The following is a 19521-nucleotide window of genomic DNA, read 5'->3' as shown; positions in this document are numbered from 1 at the left end:
CAAGGACAATCTTCCTCAAGCAAAAAAAGGAAGATTGGTAACAGACGTTAGCTCAGGGACAGGCTTCCTCACCAAAAAACCCCCCCAAACCAAAAAACCCTTTTGCATAAAATAAATGGAAGATATCATTCAAAATATCAAGAAAGAAAAAATTTAATCCCAAAATGAGCATATTTACTAATGTCTTAAAATATAATTGCTTTTTAAAACTGTTTTAAAATTAGACTTTTTATTTAAAAAATATGTACTATGCAATTTTTACATCTAAAAAATTGTAAGAATTTCCCAAGTCAAGCTCAATATCCAACTTCCTATTAGGACATTTATAAAGAAATTAGGTTGTCCTCTGTTTTCAAATCATTTTTGAAAGATTACAAATATGTTACCCTCCTTCTATCATTGTCAATCGTAACATATGCTAGACAACCGCTATTTTGAGTGTGGCATCTTCCTATTTGAACCTGATAATCACAATTTATAGCTATTTTGTTGAATGTCCATATGCATTTTCCTTGAGTATATACTGCCTCTATAAAAGAATATTCTGGAATATAATAAAAACTAAGTGGGTATTGTTACTCAAAATATCATACATGGGTCTAACAAAAAATACTAAACATAACTGCAAAACTATCCTTCATCTTCAAAAAATAGCAAACATAAATATGATATCTTTCTCATTCTCTGCCTTTCTCAGCAGTGAAATTCTAATTCTGCTGTTTCTTTATTGTCAGTAAACTTACAAGCCTTTATAGTTGTGTGTGTATATATATACAGTATACTATATATATATATATTCATTTTAGAGAGAACACTTACATTTATCTGTTTCATTTGTTGAGAGACATTAATTATTTGGAATTAAACTGTAAGTGGCTTTATTTTTATTTTAAATATTTTAAGTCACCGCATATGAGGTAATACTCCTGAGAGCTAAAAAACCTGTATTAAGTTTTCTTTTTGTGTATCAAGAGGGCAGTATTGTGGTATCATAAATTGTACTTGACCCCTTAAACAGTTGTCTTATTTTTATTTGAGTTTCTAAATCGAATCCATGTTACCATGAAAGAGGCGATACACTCTGTTCTTTCTACATATTTCACTCCTGCAACTACTTGTATAAGAATTAAGTATACTCTATAAAATATTGCGAATAACACTTTGTTTATGTTTTATCATATTTGGCTTGACATTTTTAACTACTATTTATTTATACATTTATACATTTATTCCATCATCCATTCCAGATACTGCCATCATAGGCTGCCTTGCCAAACAAAATATTAAAATCCTCTAAATCATAAAGATTGCACATCTCTAATCAAAATAATATCAAATCTATGTCTGTTGACACTAAGCCATTAGCAGATGCTGGACATAACTCTTTAGGTGTAAAAGTTTCTCCATCTGGCTATTCATCAGCATAATACTTTGAGCTCATGGAGGAGAAAATCAGATGTCTTAGGCTTCCTCTTAAAGATTCTGAATGTGCAACTCTGAGAAGGGCAGCAACTGTATTAATTAACCCAAATTACTATCGTGTGCCTATTTTATACCAAGCACTGTTTCAGTGTGGGGAATTCATGTCAACAGGGAATCCTTTCTGGTGGATCAAGCAGATGCCAAAATAAATAACGATACTGCAAAGCAATCTGTAGTACAATGGAAGTGGACTGGGTGGGGCTCCTATCTCAAAAGGTATTAGCATTAACCCAAATTAAGATGTGCAGGGGAGGCTCAGGGAAAGCTTCCCAAAGGAAGGTGAACTTAAACCTCTAATGATTTTTGAGCCCATAAAATGTGTTGAGCACATTGCTAGGTGCTTCTCAAAAACTGTCATGAGTCTTACAATAAGAATCTGGACACACACACAACAGGGGAAGAAGTACAATGGAAAGCAGAATTCTGCAGTTGCCGTTTACAAGCAAAATATTGTATTGGACATAGTGTCGGTCCTGCAATATTGGATTTAAGTCCCAACTCTGCCAGGCAGCAACAATGTGACCTTGATTTTCTGTATATTAGTTTGGGCTTTGGGATTTTTTTTCTTTATAGAATTAATTACTTGAACTGGTGTCCTTAATCTCCAGGAGTCCACTAACAAAGAAAACATGAGTCTGGGACAAATCAAAAAAATAGAGTGAGGGTTGTAATATTTACTATATTTATAGAGGCACTGGACCATATAAAAGGTGACATTTGCTTTTGGCTAGAATTATATAAACCCTTCAAGGTAATTCTAATTATTTCATGTTTATAAAAGCCTCTGGTTGGTAGTTTACCATATACACATACATGTCAGTAAAATGTATAACAAGGTATATATATGCATATATATATGATAAAAATGAAAAATTATTCTTCTTTAATAAATGCCATTTATTAAGTTAAGATCTTTAAAAACAGAGACTACAGGAAAGAAAATAATATAAGAGATCCTTGTTAGTGAAAATATTGGGTAGTAGATTGTCCGTAGGCTCCCATATTTTCTACTTAATGATTACATGATTAATAAAAACATATGTATTACTGCATAGAGTGTAAAAAGGGGAATATGTAAAACTGGATGTGAAATGGATACGGAATTTAAAAATCAAGAAACTGTTTTCTCTTAGATAACATCATAATGTCTTGTTGGCTAGGCTCAGGCTTCCAGAACTGGACTGGGTGTGGCTGCCATGGAAGAGGTAATGAGCTTAGTGTCTGGTGTCCAATATCCTTCCTGCTACCTTGATTACATCCAAACACTCAGCAAACTACTTAATCCAGTCACGTGGACACTTCTATGAAAAGAAAGAACAAATAAACCATACTGATTTGAAAAACAAACGAAACCAAAACAACATGATGGAAAGATCCCTTAAGAGAAATTATTTAGATTTAATTAAATGGCAGCTGTATAGGCAGAAGGCTGAGCTGGAATATTTGTACAGTTCTTATATCCATGACCTTGACTGAATCTTTGATTTAAAATTATCAGCTATAAGAGGAAACAGCAAACTGTGCCAGGATTTGAATTTGAAATGTCCTCAAGGCTGAGTTAGGAAAAGTATATTCCAGGCCCAATCTTGACCATTCCAGGAGTTTTTTTTTTTTTTAAATTGGCACCTGAGCTAACAACTGTTGCCAATCTTTTTCTTTTTTTCCTGCTTTATCTCCCCAACCCCCCCCTCCCCCCCCCCCCCGAGCATGGTTGCATATCTTAGTTGTGGGTCGTTCTAGTTGTGGCATGTGGGACGCCACCTCAAGGTGACCTGACGAGCAGTGCCATGTCTGCGCCCAGGATCCGAACCCTGGGCCGCCGCAGCGGAGCGCATGAACCTAACCACTCAGCCACGGGGCCGGCCCCAGGTGATTTTTTAAGATACTTTTAACACTGCCTTCAGACCTGGTACCAAGTTACCTGTTTTGATAAATGTCCTTATTTTATTTTATTTTTGCCTTATTGCTGAGACTTAGGGCTGAACTTGCAAAACGGAGAGCAAGGACAATGTTGCCTTTCTCACAGTTCTGTACAGCACCCCCTGAATTTATATCCGACACTTGGTACACACTCAGTGAATAATTGTTAAATGAATGAATGAAAACTCAGGATAAGTATGTATTCTAGAGATCATCACTCCATTTACAGAGGCAGAAACGTGTACCAATATTTGCTCGACTTTCCTAAAATCACAGACTTGGAACTCCAATTCAGTGTTAATTCTATAGCAATACATCGTGTTTCATAGACTCTTACTGCCTATTTTGTGAAGAAGCCAGCCTCTTAAATTAGCTAAGAATTAATTGCACATGTTTTTTAATATCTAAAACATCTTGACACTTTTTTCAGTCATTGAATTTTCTCACTTGATTTATGCTGAGAGAAAATATCCAGGGAATAAAAACTAATATATCCTTTGGCACACTTAGAGGATAATTCAATTAATAATTTCATAGATCCAGTCCTACTGTACGTTCACCCATATGCAGAATCAGCTATGGCAATTAACTGGAATCAGTCCCTGTGCTGTGGGAATTCTGATGGCTACATGGAATACTAAATTAGACTTATTGCCAATTAACTATAACACTGGGTGTGCATTTTTTGTACTAAATTTGAACAACCAACGTATGCATAAATCTCAGCTATTTTATGACCCTGGAGTTATAAAAGTCACTTACATAAGATATCCCTATGTGAGACTTGTTGACACACACTGGATTTCTAATTTGACTGCTATTAATAATAGAAATATTACTGATCATAAGAGAAGTTTGATTATAAGTAAGGTGAATTATTTCTCTTTCTACTATTATTCTTCTTTCCTTTTCCTAATATTTTCCCTCCTTAAATTATATATACAAATACAAATAAAGGTATTGTACCAGCCATGGCTATTTTGTCAGCTCTTCCCCCCCACCCCCCCCCAGGAAGATCAGCCCTGAGCTAACTGCTGCCAAACCTCCTCTTTTTGCTGAGGAAGACTGGCCCTGAGCTAACATCTGTGCCCATCTTCCTCTACTTTATATGTGGGACACCTACCACAGCATGGCATGCCAAGCAGTGCCATGTCCGCACCCGGGATCCAAACCGGTGAACCCCGGGCCGCCAAGAAGCAGAACGTGCGATCTCAACCGCTGCACCACCAGGCTGGCCTCTATTTTGTTCTCTTTTGTTGCTTTATATAACTGAATTTCCATGAATAGCTATAGTATTTTTAAAGATGATATTATTATTATGAATAATTTCACATAGAAATTTAGGAAACAAAATTTAAATGAATCTCTTTCATAAAAATCTCTGAGTTATCAAAAGAAGAATGATTGGGCAGAAAGATAAAGAGGGTTAAAACTGTTTGATAAATAACAATAATGTTATTTTCTTCAGAACCTGATTTTACAGTAGCACATTCTCTCTCTTATGCAATTTGTGCTTATTGATGTCAAACAACTTTAGTTTATCACTACTATTAATATTGAAAAGAAATTTCTGTCAAGTAATATAGTAAATCTTTTGTCCAGTGATTTAAATTTGATGATCAAGATTATTCATTTTATACAGGTAAAAATAGTTCCACATATTTGATTCATTTCTTAAATCTCACTGGTATATCAAACTCTGATGACTAAAATAAATCAAAAGCAAACATACATTTTTATTATATCTTAAAGCGCATAGTTGTGCATTCTAGAATGTTGCTTACTATATGCATAATGGAATGTCTGGGTCACAGCAGTGGAAAAGAAACAACAAAAACTCTTAATATTATTGCTTGTATAGTAATAACAATAATAATAATAATGGCATGAGAAATAGTAATGATGATGATAATAGCTAAGGTGGTGCTTATGACCTGTCAGTCAGTGTTCTAAACATGTTAAGTAACTAACATATTTAATTACAATTACACTACATTATCTATTATTACTATCATCATTTTACCTTTATATTTACTGCCTTTTAATTAAAAGGTTAAAATGTAGGGAATTATGTAAACTTTTTGTACCTCCCTTTAAATCTCTCGAATGAAAATTGGTAAAAACTTGTCACATACCTATAAGTTTCAAATTACCACGGTATTATTTAGTTAGCCTTAGATCACAATTTCTTTCTGTTTAACTACTGCTTATGTTGACCTGTATTCTATATTTTCAATGTGTATTTGATCAGAACACTTTATTACTTAAAAAGTTGATAAACAATCATCAAAATTTAATTCATTTTATTAATAGAGCAAAATAATTTGAGCCAGATGCAATAAAAGAAGCAATTCAAGTTATGATCAGAAACGAATCATGTGCATTACATTTTCAGAGCATTGCATCACAGAAAACAAAAGCAAAAATGTACAGCTTCTCCTAAGATAATAGTTTATTGACATGGATCCCCCCTTTTAGATAGTTTTTTTTTCTTGAGCTAAAAAATGTGTGCTCTTTATTTCTGTTACTTTAGGTGAATACACTGCCCACCATTTTTAAACACCAATAAATATTAATTACTGAATGAATATGGCAAAAAACATAAAGCAGCTGGTACTACTAAACTATTATGTACAACACCTGTATTACAAATAATCAATAGTTTTACAATAATATTAATAAATTTAAAAATCAGATAAAGTAAATTAAAAATATATAGAAGCAAGAACATCATTGTAAACCATAGTCTGAATGGAAAACACCGTATATAACAAAGACTTAATCAAGGAAGTATTTCTTTTTTTTTTTTTTACCTTTTATGTATATTTAAAAGTGTCTTACTGTCAACTTGATTAAATAAGTGATCACATAGTTTCTCAGTCACCTACCGTTCCAATTCAGTCAAGTGAACAAATCTGCGAAAGTACCGTAGATTTTTCCTTCCAAAATAAAACTCTAAATTTAGAAAAAAACACAGATTTCAGGATATCTATTATATGCAAAAATATCTTTGCGATTTCCAGAGAGTTTTTGGAAAATCACAAATATGTGTTTCTTTTTTTTTCTCACTTCAGAGAAAGAGAGATGTTAAAAATAATTAGGTTTGTCTCTGTGGATATTACATTTTAGCGGAAAATTTCTTCTCATTCTAGGATCGAACACTTAATTGTGCAAAATCAAAATATTTTAAATAAAATTTTACAGTAAATGTGTAAATATTAAAATGAAATTATCTTGGTATATTAGGTTATAATCTGGAAATTTTACATATCCAGTTCTTATTATTGTTTAAAGATCAAAAATAAAGGCCTTTTAAAAATAATTAAAATAATAATCATAATGGGAAATGCTGCCCAGGGCAAGAATAATGTTTAAATCAATTGTTTTAGCATTGATGACTTAAGAGTACTGGGAACGAAAATTAATCACCGTATGAAGTCTGATAAAACCAGAAAAAAATAAAAGTATCAAAAAATAGAATATCTTTTATAGGTACTGGGCTGACTAGTTTGATAATTGCTCCTATAATCTTAGAAGACTTTTTAGGAGGCCCAAGAAAAATCAAAGATTTCCTAAACAAACAGGAGTATCCTTGAATTACTTATATCTAACAAGTAATACTTGAAATTCTGCAACATATAAAGTATTTTGAGATACCAGGAGTGCTAAAAACAGTTATTTAAGGAGGCAAATTGCTTCTATCAAACTTTCATCTTCATCACAGGGGCAGAAACATTTTCTCTTGTTAGCAATACCAGAAGAGAAATAACATTTTACTCTGAATGACCCTATAATATGAACAAAGGGGATCCGTGCAAATAAATATAGTAAGTCAAATGAGTTATAAGGTTTTAAAATAGTATAGATACAGAATCAATATTATCTGGTTCTGGGGCCGGCCCAGTGGCCTAGTGGTTAGGTTCTCCTGCTATGCTTCAGCAGCCCAGGGTATGTGTGTTCAGATCCTGGGTGTGGACTTACAAACTACTCATCAAGCCATGCTGAGGTGGTGGCCCACATAGAAAATAGAGGAAGATTGGCACAGATGTTAGCTCAGTGATGATCTTCCTCAAGCAAAAAGAGGAAGACTGGCAACAGATGTTAGCTCAGGGCCAAACTTCCTCACCAAAAAAAAATTATCTGGTTCTTAGGTTCCACTTCTTTAAAATAATGTGATGATATCACATTTCTAGAAGGATCTTTTTCTATTATTACTCATTTGTATAGTCAATATGACACGTATTTAATTATAAATGCATTCCATTATATGTTATTTTATGATACTTTCTAAGCTGTTCCATTTAAGTAGGTTCCAGCTTCCTAAACATATTGCAATATTTGCATGGCCCTTAAATCATTTTGCACCTTTGAAAAGCACTGATAGTACACTATTCCTGATGTTATACAATAAAATTTATCAAACTGAATAATTATTATGAAGGTTCTTGTATGACGATAACAGATATAACATCTATTTCTTTAATGCCTATTAAACAACTGATTGAAATTATGTTGGTTTTTCTTATTCAATATGTGATGATTTACACAGCAAGTCTGAAGCAACTGAGAGAAAAATGTAAATATACATATTTTCACAAACCCAAACATTATTTTAAAATTAATTATTTGAAATTTCACTCACAGGCATATATTTTTGTTTTTGTTTTGTTTTTTTGGTGAGGAAGATTGGCTCTGAGCTAACATTTGTGCCACTCTTCCTCTATTTTGTACCTAGGACATCACCACCACATGGCTTGATGAGCGGAGTGTAGGTCCGCACCTGGGATCTGAATCTGCAAAACCCGGGCCATGGAAGCGGAGTATGCGAACTTGACCACTGCAGCACTGGGCTGGCCATAGGCATGTACTTTTGAAATGGCTTATTTTATTCAGCAAATATTCACACCCAAAGCTCTCCCAATAGAAGAGGGGTGCATTGCCCTACTGGATTGATGGTAGGCTTTTAACCACATGTCTTTTGGGATGTGACATGAGTAAACACTTGAAATTTGCTCTCATTATTGGGCTTGTTCTCTTGGGCTTCTGCCATCACTATGACATGGCTTTCTCCCTGTAGTTGCTGCCTCTTCAACCTGATTACAAGCGTTGCTGGACCCACAGCCTGGATGAAGCTTTGCTGCTTGAAGCAGAGCTCCCTATTCAAGGTCGGCCTGGGTCAGCCAATGCCAGTGGAGTACACGAATTATTATTGTATGCTGCTGAGTTCAGGGGTGTTCATTATATATAATTATTGTGTCCTTAACCGATGATGTATCTCACCGCACTGCTTTATTTTTTTCTCCTTAGACCTTTTCACTGTTTCCATATTATATGTTTTGCTACTTTGCTTGTTTATTATTGATTCTCATGGCTAGAATGTAAGGTGCACACAGTCAGGTTTTTTGCTTGCTTTATTCATTTCTGTATACTCGACACCTGGAAAAGTGTTTGGTGTGTCGTACATGCCTGATAAATATTGAATGAATGAAAATAACATAATTAAGATCCTCACTTCTCTGTGCCTAACTTCATAAAATAATGAGTTTAGATTCATCTCTTCCTCTTTACAAATCAGGAAACTGAAGCATGGATAATTTAAATGACTTGATCAATGTCCTAGGATTAGATCCAGCAGATTCATTAAAATCTATAGATAGCTGCTGATACTATAACATTTAAATATTATTTTAGTAAAGCCCAATATATTAGAAAACTGCTATCTAGTTTAAATCATCACAAACTATGAGCTGGCTTAAGTCAGTGGCTAGGTATTAACAATGCATAGATAATATTAGGAATAACTTGTCCTTGACTCTCCTCCACTGAAATTAAGTAATAGAATTCAGAGGATTTAAAGATTTAGGGCCACAGAGTTCTGGCTGATTGGATTCATTGTTGGATTAGTCTTTTTCAAGAATTAAGTATCTTAACTTTTGGTGGCCATGTTATTCAGGACTAAGGTGTAAGGTAGTAAACCCAACAAGGTAAATCTACTGGTACCATATCCTAGGGAGGAGGAAGGAGGTGGAAGCATTCACTTCATATTGTTATGAAGTGAATGTGTCCCCCACAATTCATATGTGGCAATCCTACTCCCCACTATGATGGTATTAGGAGGTGTGGCCTTTGGAAAGTGATTAAGATTAGATGAGGTCACAAGGGTGGAACTCTCATGAATAGGACTGGTGCCTTTATAAGAGTCAGGATGGAGCTCTGTTGCTCTGCTATGTTTTCCATCACATGAGGACAGGAATAGAGGATGGCAGTCTGGAACCAGAAAAGGCTCTCACCAGAACCCAAGGATGCAGGCTCTCTGATCTCAGACTTCTAGCCTCGAAAACTGTGAGAAATAAATTTCGGTTGTTTATAAGCCACTCAGTCTGTGGTGCTTGGTTATAGCAGCCCAAATAGACTAAGAGGCAGTAAGCAGTCTGTCATAACGTCTTAGCGTATTTTTCAGTATCTCCAAGATGACAAAACTCAGTGAAGTCAGTGGAAGTCAGTCACATTTGGGATGATGTGATCAGAGCGGGCAGCCTCACCCTTTGAAATTCTGCACTGCTTCCTTCTGTGAGGTGGTCTTCTCTATCAAATCCAGAAAGCTTGCTACAATAGACTGAGTGTTTGTGCCCACCTCAAATTCATATGTCCAAGCCCTAATCCTCAATGTGATGGTATTTGGAGGTGGCGCCTCTGGGAGGTGGTTAGTTCTAGGTGAAGTCATAGGGTGGGATCCCCATGATGGGATTAATGCCCTTAAAAGAAAGGAAGAGACAGGTGTTGTGTCTCTTTCTGTGTGCAGGTACCAAGGAAAGGCCACGAGAACACATAACCAGCAAAAGTGCCCTCACCAAGAACTTGACCATGCTGGAATCCTGACCTTGGACTTCCAGCTTCCAGAACCATGGGAAATAAATGCCTGGGTCTAAGCCACCCAGTTTATGGGTTATAGCAGCCCTAACTAAGACACTGTGCTAGTAAGAACTGAGATACGTTGGGGCAAGGTCTGCATTCCAGAGGAAGGGCAGAAAACTCTGCAAATTGGAGGTAAGGTTCAACATTTCTGGTCAGTAAAATTGAGTAGGTGCCAAGAGGCAGGGATAAATCCAAGAGTTACACAAAATGACTTTTTAATTATACGTGATATTTGTTCATTTCTAAGGTTTATCCTCTCAAGGGCTGGATTTTTCCTAATATTCTCTAACAACATGTCATCATCATAATCTTTGAAGTACATTTTAACAACAAGATTTGATCTGAATCAACTATCTCTCAGAGATAAAAAAAAAAAAACGTGATAAACTAGAAGAAGTGATAATATCTGTGCATGTGCCGAATATGATATTTCAAATTTTCCCAGGGCGTTCAAGTAACTTTGGCTTAAAAAAATACAGCTGAGCAGTAAAATATGTTTCACTTTTCTTTTGTAATGTTCCGTTCTTCTTATCTTCTGGATGTAAAGATAAGGTTCGTATTTCTCTCAGATGCTGTCCTTGAAATTATCCTACTGGATATAAAACTGAAATAGTTGGTGGCACTAGAACAAATTTATTTCTGCAAATGAGCCATGTTCTTTAAAAGTTTGAATAGCTTAAATGTATTCTGGTGAGTGCTAAAGTCAGGGTCATAAGACAAGATTTTAATCACAGATATAAAATGTGTGTCTGCTATGACCAAGCAGTTTTTCTAATATGTAAGTGTTCATTGAGATAATTTTCTTTAAATGTTAAGTTTATGTTCAAATCTTATCTACCTCATTCTGTACATGCAGCTGATCATGCTTCTAGAATTACTACCTTGAGGGACTGTGAAACTTGAGGAAAAAATTATGCAATAAGGCAAAAATTTAATTCTATGGAATGCATATAAATATGGAAGTAATATTAATCTGTCTTATAAAATTAATTAATACCCCTTCATCCTTAAAATGTTTCCAACACTGTTAAAACTTTTTATACCACAGGAGAAAACGTATTTAAATATTGCTATTATGTCTAACAAGAAATAAAAGCAGGTGCAGACAGCTCAATGAGAAAAAAATGTAAATGAAAAATTCAATATTTCTTAACATGCATTGTTACCATGTAACTGTTAAATTAAATTAATCACATAAAATAATTAAGTCTAATTAATAGGTAATATGTAATGAATACCTAGTCACAAAACTTAATGATATTCTAATTGTAATCAAACGTGCTATGTAATCGGTGCTTATTGCATTACACCACATATCACACGCCTGTTATCTCTTTTGTTTTATAAATTGGAACTTTAGTTCAACTCGTGCTTCTTAGTAAGGGTAATGCCGTTGAAGTGTTGAAAATGAACTGGCAGCATGCCAAGGAATCTGCTTAGGCTAAAACACAAAAGAGGTTTTGAACAGAAAAAAAGGCTTAATCTCCTAAACTTAGTGCTATTACAGTAACTTCGGTTGGTGTCAAATTATAAGTGGCTTTATTCTTTTTCACTAATTCTTAGCAATATTATACTGTAGGTGCTTGAATAGGCAGTAAAGACTGTTCTGGGGACCGACTTCATGGCCTAGTGGTTAAGTTTGTGTGCTCCGCTGTGGCGGCCCAGGGTTCAGATCCTGGGTGCGGACATGGCACTGCTCGTCAGGCCTCGTTGAGGCAGCATCCCTCATCCCACAACTAGAAGGACCTGCAACTAGGATATACAACCGTGTAAGGGGGGATTTGGGGAGATAAAAGCAGAAAATAAATAAATAAATAAAAGATTGGCAACAGATGTTAGCCCAGGTGCCAATCTTTGGAAAAAAAAAAAAAAGACTGTTCTGGTAGGTTTTCTGTGACATTATGTAACATCTCTGTAATTTTCATAGTTCCTACAGTTTTTTTGTTGTTTTGTTTTTGTTGTATTTAAGTTTTTTTTTTGTTTGGTGTTTTGTGAGGAAGATTGGCCCTGAGCTAACATCTATGCCAATCTTCCTCTATTTTATGTGGGATGCCACCATGGCATGGCTTTGATGAGCAATGCTAGGTCCACACTTGGGATCGAAACTGTGAAGCCCTGGCTGCCAAAGCAGAGAGTGTGAACCTAACCACTACACCACCAGGCTGGCCCCTTTCTACACTGTTTTGATTCAAAGATGCAGAATAGAACTATCCTTACCATCTAACAAATATTTATTTACAATAGTAACTTTTCATGGCATTGCATGTAAGGTACTGCAATGTTCATTGCTATTATAAATTCATTGGATACCAAAATATAAGTTTATTAGACAGCTTCAGTACTTTTCATGGTTTCTAGGTTGCAATATCCAACCAAAATTTCTACTATTCTTCTTCTGAGAAGAATATAAGATTTACTAGAAATAGTGGAATTGTAGATGTATAGAAAATATTCCAATTTTCATAATACAATTACACTAATTTATAAGGAAGATGACTGAAAGAGAAGAGCAGGCTAAATTTTAAATTATGACCATGGCTACATATTCCAAATGATTATTTAACCCCATACTCCCAAATAATACTAATTGCAGACAAATAACATCACGGCATTTTCTAAATTTTTACCACATGAATAAAATCTGACTTTAGCAATTAATGAGATAAAGATGACTAATTATGTTACTTTTTACGTAAGTATAAATTCATTTTTCACTAACATATTTATATAACTTACCATAAGTGAATTTTCCCCATCATTATATTAATCTTTAAACATTTTTATGAAATTCTCATATGTATAACAGAGAAGGTGCATAGATGGGCAAATTTGTATCATGCCAAAGCTAAAATTTATTCTTAAATGTAGTATAACATTGGGAAAGTGAACTAGGATCCCAATATATTTAGTACTATCCTGAAATTCATGAGTAAATTTAATTGTGAAAAACAGAGAATTCCCATTAAGGCACACGAAGAAATATGATAAGAATCTAGATTAATCAGACAGAGCTAGACTTCTAGAGAATTACAAGTAATTTGAAATGGGTATTTAAAAGAGACATCATGGGGAGGCAACAAGAGGAGACAGCTTAAATATAGCATTCATATATAGGTTAGATCTACCAGAGAAATTTCTTTCAGTTGGATATTTTAAAAAAAAGAAGGAAATATGTCAATGGAATACATAACTAAAGTTTGATAATGTGTTTATTAATCTTAAAATATGAGACATTTACTTTACATGAAATTCAACCTATTTTGGTAGAATTAACCCTTTGTACGTGAAGAATTCTGTTAAAAGCTCTGAACATCTAACTCACGTCTAACTCATCTAAGTCACAGCTAAAGCTATCCAATCTCTCAATTGAAAATTTGAAGTGATTTCCATTTGTAGAACTTAATACACTTTTGATAAAGATTAAGGTTTGTGTATAGATAAAAATATCAAATTAAATAAAATTGACTGCCCAGAAGATTGAGACATTGAAGGGGAAAAAACCTTTCTTTTGAAGACTTTGCAATTTACACAGTCTTTTGGTCAATGTAATGATTTATTTGAAGATTTGATTAAAAAGAAATAAAAATTAAAAAACAAAATTTGAAAAAAATGAAAGAAAGAAAGAAAGAAATTAAAAACTGCTGAAAACTGAAACTAAGACACTTATGTTCTTGGTTCCAGGAACTAGAGAAAACAAATATTTTTTATGATTTAATGTTGCATTAAAAATAAAATATATATAGTGCTGGCCTGGTGGCAGAGTGGTTGGGTTTGCACACTCTGCTTCGGTGGCCCAGGGTGCACAGGTTTGAATCCCAGGCATGGACCTACACAATGCTCATCTAGCCATGCTGTGGTGGTGTCCCATGTACAAAATAGAAGAAGACTGGCACAGATGTTAGCTCCTGGACAATTTTCCTCAAGCAAAAAGAGAAAGATTGGCAATGGATGTTAGCTCAGGGCCGATCTTCCTCAACAACAACAACAATAAATAAATACATAAATACATACACTATATAAATTTCTGTTTCCATAATGGCAGAGTAGGCCTGCAATAGTCCATCTCCCCTACTGGTAATAATTAAAAGCTCTAGAAATAACACAAATCAAACAAAAGACAAAAAAGAACAACAAAAAACAACTACTTAAGGCTTCTGTAGAGCAAACAAAATCAGAGAGATTGGGGGAGGGAAATGAAAACTAGTGTCACACTTTTTTTTTTCCTCTCATGGCTTTGTCTAGAGGGCAGGACCTAGATAAGGAGCTTTAAAGTGATTCTGGAGCTAGAATTTGTCCAGAAGTACAGAGGTACCTTGGAAAGAAGTCAATATAGGTTGAATTGTGTGGGAGTCATCCCAAAAGGAGTAAGAGAAGAAGATGCCATAATTCTCTCTGTAAAACCAGAGAAAGCTCAGCCTAATCCCTGAGCTTTGCATGCACAGGACAGATACAAACCTGCATAGCAAAGGCTTTAAGAAGTCAACTGAGATTTAAATCACTGCTCACAGGAGGAAGCACAGAACTTAGGGGTAATTACCTGCTTAAAAACACTTTTTCCTAGGGCTTCTCATCAAGATGGCAGTGTAAGCAGACTCTGAACTCATCTCCTCCCATGAACACAATCAGATTACAGCTGTTTGTGGAAAAATTACCCCGGATAGAAGGCTGAAAACTGAATAAAAGGAACCCCCACAACAAGGGACAGTCCTGACTAAGGCAGAAGAGGCAGAAATTCCTGCTAGAGTGGAAAAAAGCCACCTTTGGGAGCAGAGGAGCTTCTCAGCTGGCCAGGCAGGAGCCACCCTAAGGTATGCAGCCCTCCCTGGAGGAGTGAGGTCCAGAGCGGGGCCAATACAGCCATAACCATCCTTTAGACTCAGCCCAACTGAGACAGGGGTCTAATGGTGTGGATTTGCTGGCTATTAACTACAGGGAGGATACCCCCAGAAAAGCTATCGGCTGAAAGCTGGAAAGACCTGGGTCTTAAAGGGCCTATGAACAAACTCACTCATTGCAGCAACCTAAAATCACCAGAGAGGAGGCTGACAGTCCTTTGGTGAAATGAGACTCACCTGGTGGGCTCTGGGGGCATCTTGGTGAGAGGATGGACCTCTCTGGAGACTGAGACATTGGTGGGGGCCATCATTCTGAACTGATCCAGGTGTGCTGACACAGACCCCGGTGGGTGGGCATCATTGAGGTTCATCCTTTGGCTTATTATCCCAGGGGTCTGCCACACCCACTTGAACACAGATTTAATCCAGTTCAGCCAGGACAGGCAACCTGCCCTAGGGACGGGCCCCACCTAACAGCAAGCCCTCAGGCAACTTTTCAGCCTGCATTGACTGGGTGCCTTGATCTCTAGAGGCAGGCTAGGGTGTCTGCCTCTGTGGGGCAGGGCCTGTGTGAGGACCAGGTGAACTGTGGGGTCACTGGTGGAGGGGTAGGGGCCTCTGCAGTGCGGCATTGGCGTACACTCCAGGGGGTTGAGAAGTTTGCACAGACCAGGACTGTGTTGATAGTGTGTGTGGTTCTGTGGGGCATGAGGCTTATCAGCGGCAGAAGATCTGTGCTTCACAAATAGCCATAAAAAGGATCAGCCCCACCTTCCAAAGCCTGAAACAATTGAGTGCCCCAGGCCAAGGGCCAGCCCCACTCAGCTGCACTCCTAAGAGAACTGACAACAACCTTGTAGGCCTGAGGCCTATCACAACTGTACCCTCTGAGCCTAGCAACCAGCTACACTGGGTACCAACCCAATTAAGAGGAAAACTGCAACACAAGTGTGCTGATAGACTCTGTAGCCAATGGTGCTGAGGCTCCCCAAACCGGATTTACCAACAGCTGACCAGGGAAGGAAAGATCAGACTCCTTGGGTACCTGCAGTGGGAGCAACCCTGCCACAGCAGAAGGACACAAGTAGCCCACAAAGTGGTCACTCCTGGATCTTCTGGACTGGTGACAAGAGGGAAGCACACTGCTGGGCCTCATAAGGCACCTCATACATAAGGCCACCTCTCCAAGATCAGGAGACATAATTGACTCACCTAATCCATAGAAATAAGAACAGAGAAAGAAGCATAATGAAGAATACTTTACAAGCAAGGGAACAGGACAAAACCCCAGAAAAAGGACTGAAAGAAACAGAAGCAAGTGACCTACTCGACAAAGAGTTCAAACAAAATATCACGAGGATGCTGAGAGATATTGGGAGAAGACTGGATGAGCACAGTGAGCTCATGAGCAAAGAACTGGAAGATATAAAAAGAAAACAATCAGAAAGGAAGAATACAATACTGGAAATGAAAGATTCACTAGAGGGACTCAATAGCAGAGTAGAGGATGCAGAAGAACGGATCAGAGAGCTAGATGAAAGACTAGAGGAAACCACCCAAGCAGCACAGAAAAAAGAAAAAAGAATTAGACAGAATGAGAGAAGTCTAAGGGAACTCTGGGACAATATCAAGCATGCTAACATTCGGATTATAGGTGTCCCAGAAGGAGAAGAGAGACACAAAGGGGCAGAAAATTTATTTGAAGAAATAATAAATGAAAATTTTCCTATTCTGAGGAAGGAAACACACATCCAAGTTCAAGAAGCACAGAGCTCCAAACAAGATAAGCCCACAGAGGCCCACTCCAAGATATATTATAATTAAAATGTCCAAAGTTAAAGATAAAGAGAGAATCCTAAAAGCAGCAAGAGAAAGGCCACGAGTGACATACAAAGGGAAGCCCATCAGGCTATCAGCGGACTTCTCAGCCGAGACCCTACAGATGAGAAGAGAATGGCACAACGTATTTAAAGTGCTCAAAGGAAAAAACCTACAGCCAATACTCTATCCATCAAGGTTGTCATTCAAAATGGAAGGAGAGATAAACAGCTTCCCAGACAAGCAAAACTTAAAGGAGTTTATCACCAAGAAAGCAGTTCTGCAAGAAATGCTGAAGGGACTTATTTAAGTGGGAAAGCAATGACAACAAATAGAGACCAAAAAAAAACTATCAAGAAAACAAAACAACAACAACGAAAAGCCAAGCAATAAAATCACTTGTAAAGGTAAAAATATAGTCAAGGTAGCAGATCAACTACCTGTGAAGATAATATGGAGGTTAAAAGACAAATGTACTAAAATCACCTTTTTCAATGATAAGAGGGTAATGGATAGACACACACTAAACAAGAGAGTATATGTGATTTGAAAAACATAAAATGTGGGAGGAGGGGAGTGAAAAAGTAGAGCTTTTAGAAAGAGGTCAAGCTAAAGAGTCTATCAACGCGATATAGACTGTTATATACAGAGAATATTAAATAGGATCCTCATGGGAATCACAAATCAGAAACCTATAATCAAGAAAAAAAGTAAGACAAAAGAAATCAAACATATTCCTAAAGATAGCCATCATGTTCACTATGCAAAAACTAATTATAGTCTTTCCGCTCCCATGTGAGCCTAATCATCCCTTTTGTCCTCCCACCTTCCGCTTTGGTAACCACCAATCCAATCTCCAATACTATGTGTTTGTTTGTTTGCTGGCGTGCTTTATTCTGACCATTTACTCCAGAAAAAATTAAACAGACTGACCAATATTTAAACCTTTAAAGCAAAGGAGGAAACCATCTGTGTGATCAAAAGCAACTTTGTACTCTGTTAGCAACCAGTCCTAGAAAAATAGAGTATCTTAAGTGCTTCTTTTGTATTAAAGTATTCATGTTATTACAAGATCACAAGAGCAAATAATTCCTACTGCAATATACAATCATTTGTTTATCTCATTATGGTCTACTTAGAGGAAATCAATGATAACTAAAAATCTGACGTCACTATATATCAGCATTTCACATTATCTTGATATTTTTCTCCATGCATCACTTTGAAATTTGAATTCATGTTGAGGTTTGAGTTAAATCTCTGTAGATCTTAGCATCCTAACAAAGCAGGAGCTGTGTTTTATTCATCTTTTTTGTGTCCACAATCACTCAGCACAGATCCTGAATCTTAAGAGTTTAATGAAGACACCCTGGGTTTGGCCTATATGGTTTTCTAAATGCTTTTCCATGAGATTTTAAAATATAGACATATAAAAATTATGGATCTTAGTTTAACTTTTTATTTATTTCATACTGAAACACCTATGTAGGCATGTGTGGAGGATAATTCAGAAGTTCTAGGATGCATTTGGTGGATGTGGCTATGCTTGAGTAAAAGGATTTTTAAATAGTTGAGTATGAGAAAGTCCCAAGAGTGTCTTCCTTCAACCTCTTATTTTATATATATGGAAATGGAACTTCCAGAGATGCAGGTCACCCAACTCATTCGCAGCAATCCCAGCACTAGCATTTTAGTGCCATACTGCCCTGGAGGAGCCAGTCTGCCTTCTGGGTTTTGGAAATACCAACAATGTTCATTTCTCATGAATTCCTCTCTTCTGAGTACTTACGACAGAGATTTAGTTACAATCCTATGATATGTCAAATACATTTTTAAATATTTACAAAATGCAAAGGAAAAAGCACCAAATATTAAGTTTCTTTAAGAGAAGATGATGCCTAGCACTTTTTTAGGACAGTGGGATGAGGCTGGGCTATTTTACAGACTTCCGCTTTAAACTGGGCAATTCTAATATATGTCATATCTTGGCACCCTTAAATTTTTATTCATGTAGATCCATGTTGAAGAAAAGGAAAAAAATTATAAAGTAAATTTGAGTTTAAAATATCTATTTTGAATTACCAAATACAAGCAATGAAAGTTAGAGAAATGTTTATAATTTGCTACAAATGCTGTTGACCTGAAAAAGAAATATATATATATGACAGTAAAATAGCAGAAAACAGTATTAGGGAAGAAACCTCAACATGTTAAATAAGTTACTAGCACTTCCTTCTCTGTGTGTCCTGAATAATATCAAGGTTTTTTGTATGTCTGTGAGTTTTTTAAGGTGTGTTATGGTAACAAAATGACTTTCTTGGAAGCTGCCTGATTTTAGCAAATAAAATCAGTAATTTGTGATAGAATTAAAGTGACTTCTATATTGAATTATCTTTCATAATCCTTTCTTTTAGAATTGTTTAATTGGTCTTTCCATGAATTTCTTGGCAAGCACGGTTTATGAATATGTAAAATAATATGGATTATTTGTTTTTCTTCTTGAGAAAATATTTGCTTTCTAAAGGCTTTCTTAATAAGAAATTCATCTTGC

At 36.1% G+C, this 19521-nt stretch overlaps 1 protein-coding gene across 2 annotated transcripts in view; it reads right to left on the bottom strand.

Annotated features, from left to right (window-relative positions):
• The window catches only part of NCAM2 (neural cell adhesion molecule 2), a 483364-nt gene that overhangs the window by 122386 nt on the left and 341457 nt on the right, over positions 1-19521 (bottom strand). The window lies entirely within an intron of this gene.

The sequence above is a fragment of the Equus asinus genome, chromosome 18, assembly GCF_041296235.1.
Source record: "Equus asinus isolate D_3611 breed Donkey chromosome 18, EquAss-T2T_v2, whole genome shotgun sequence".
Classification (NCBI taxonomy): Eukaryota; Metazoa; Chordata; class Mammalia; order Perissodactyla; family Equidae; genus Equus; species Equus asinus.
The sequence above is the reverse complement of the archived record's forward strand: the minus strand, read 5'-3'. Positions and strand labels throughout refer to the sequence as shown.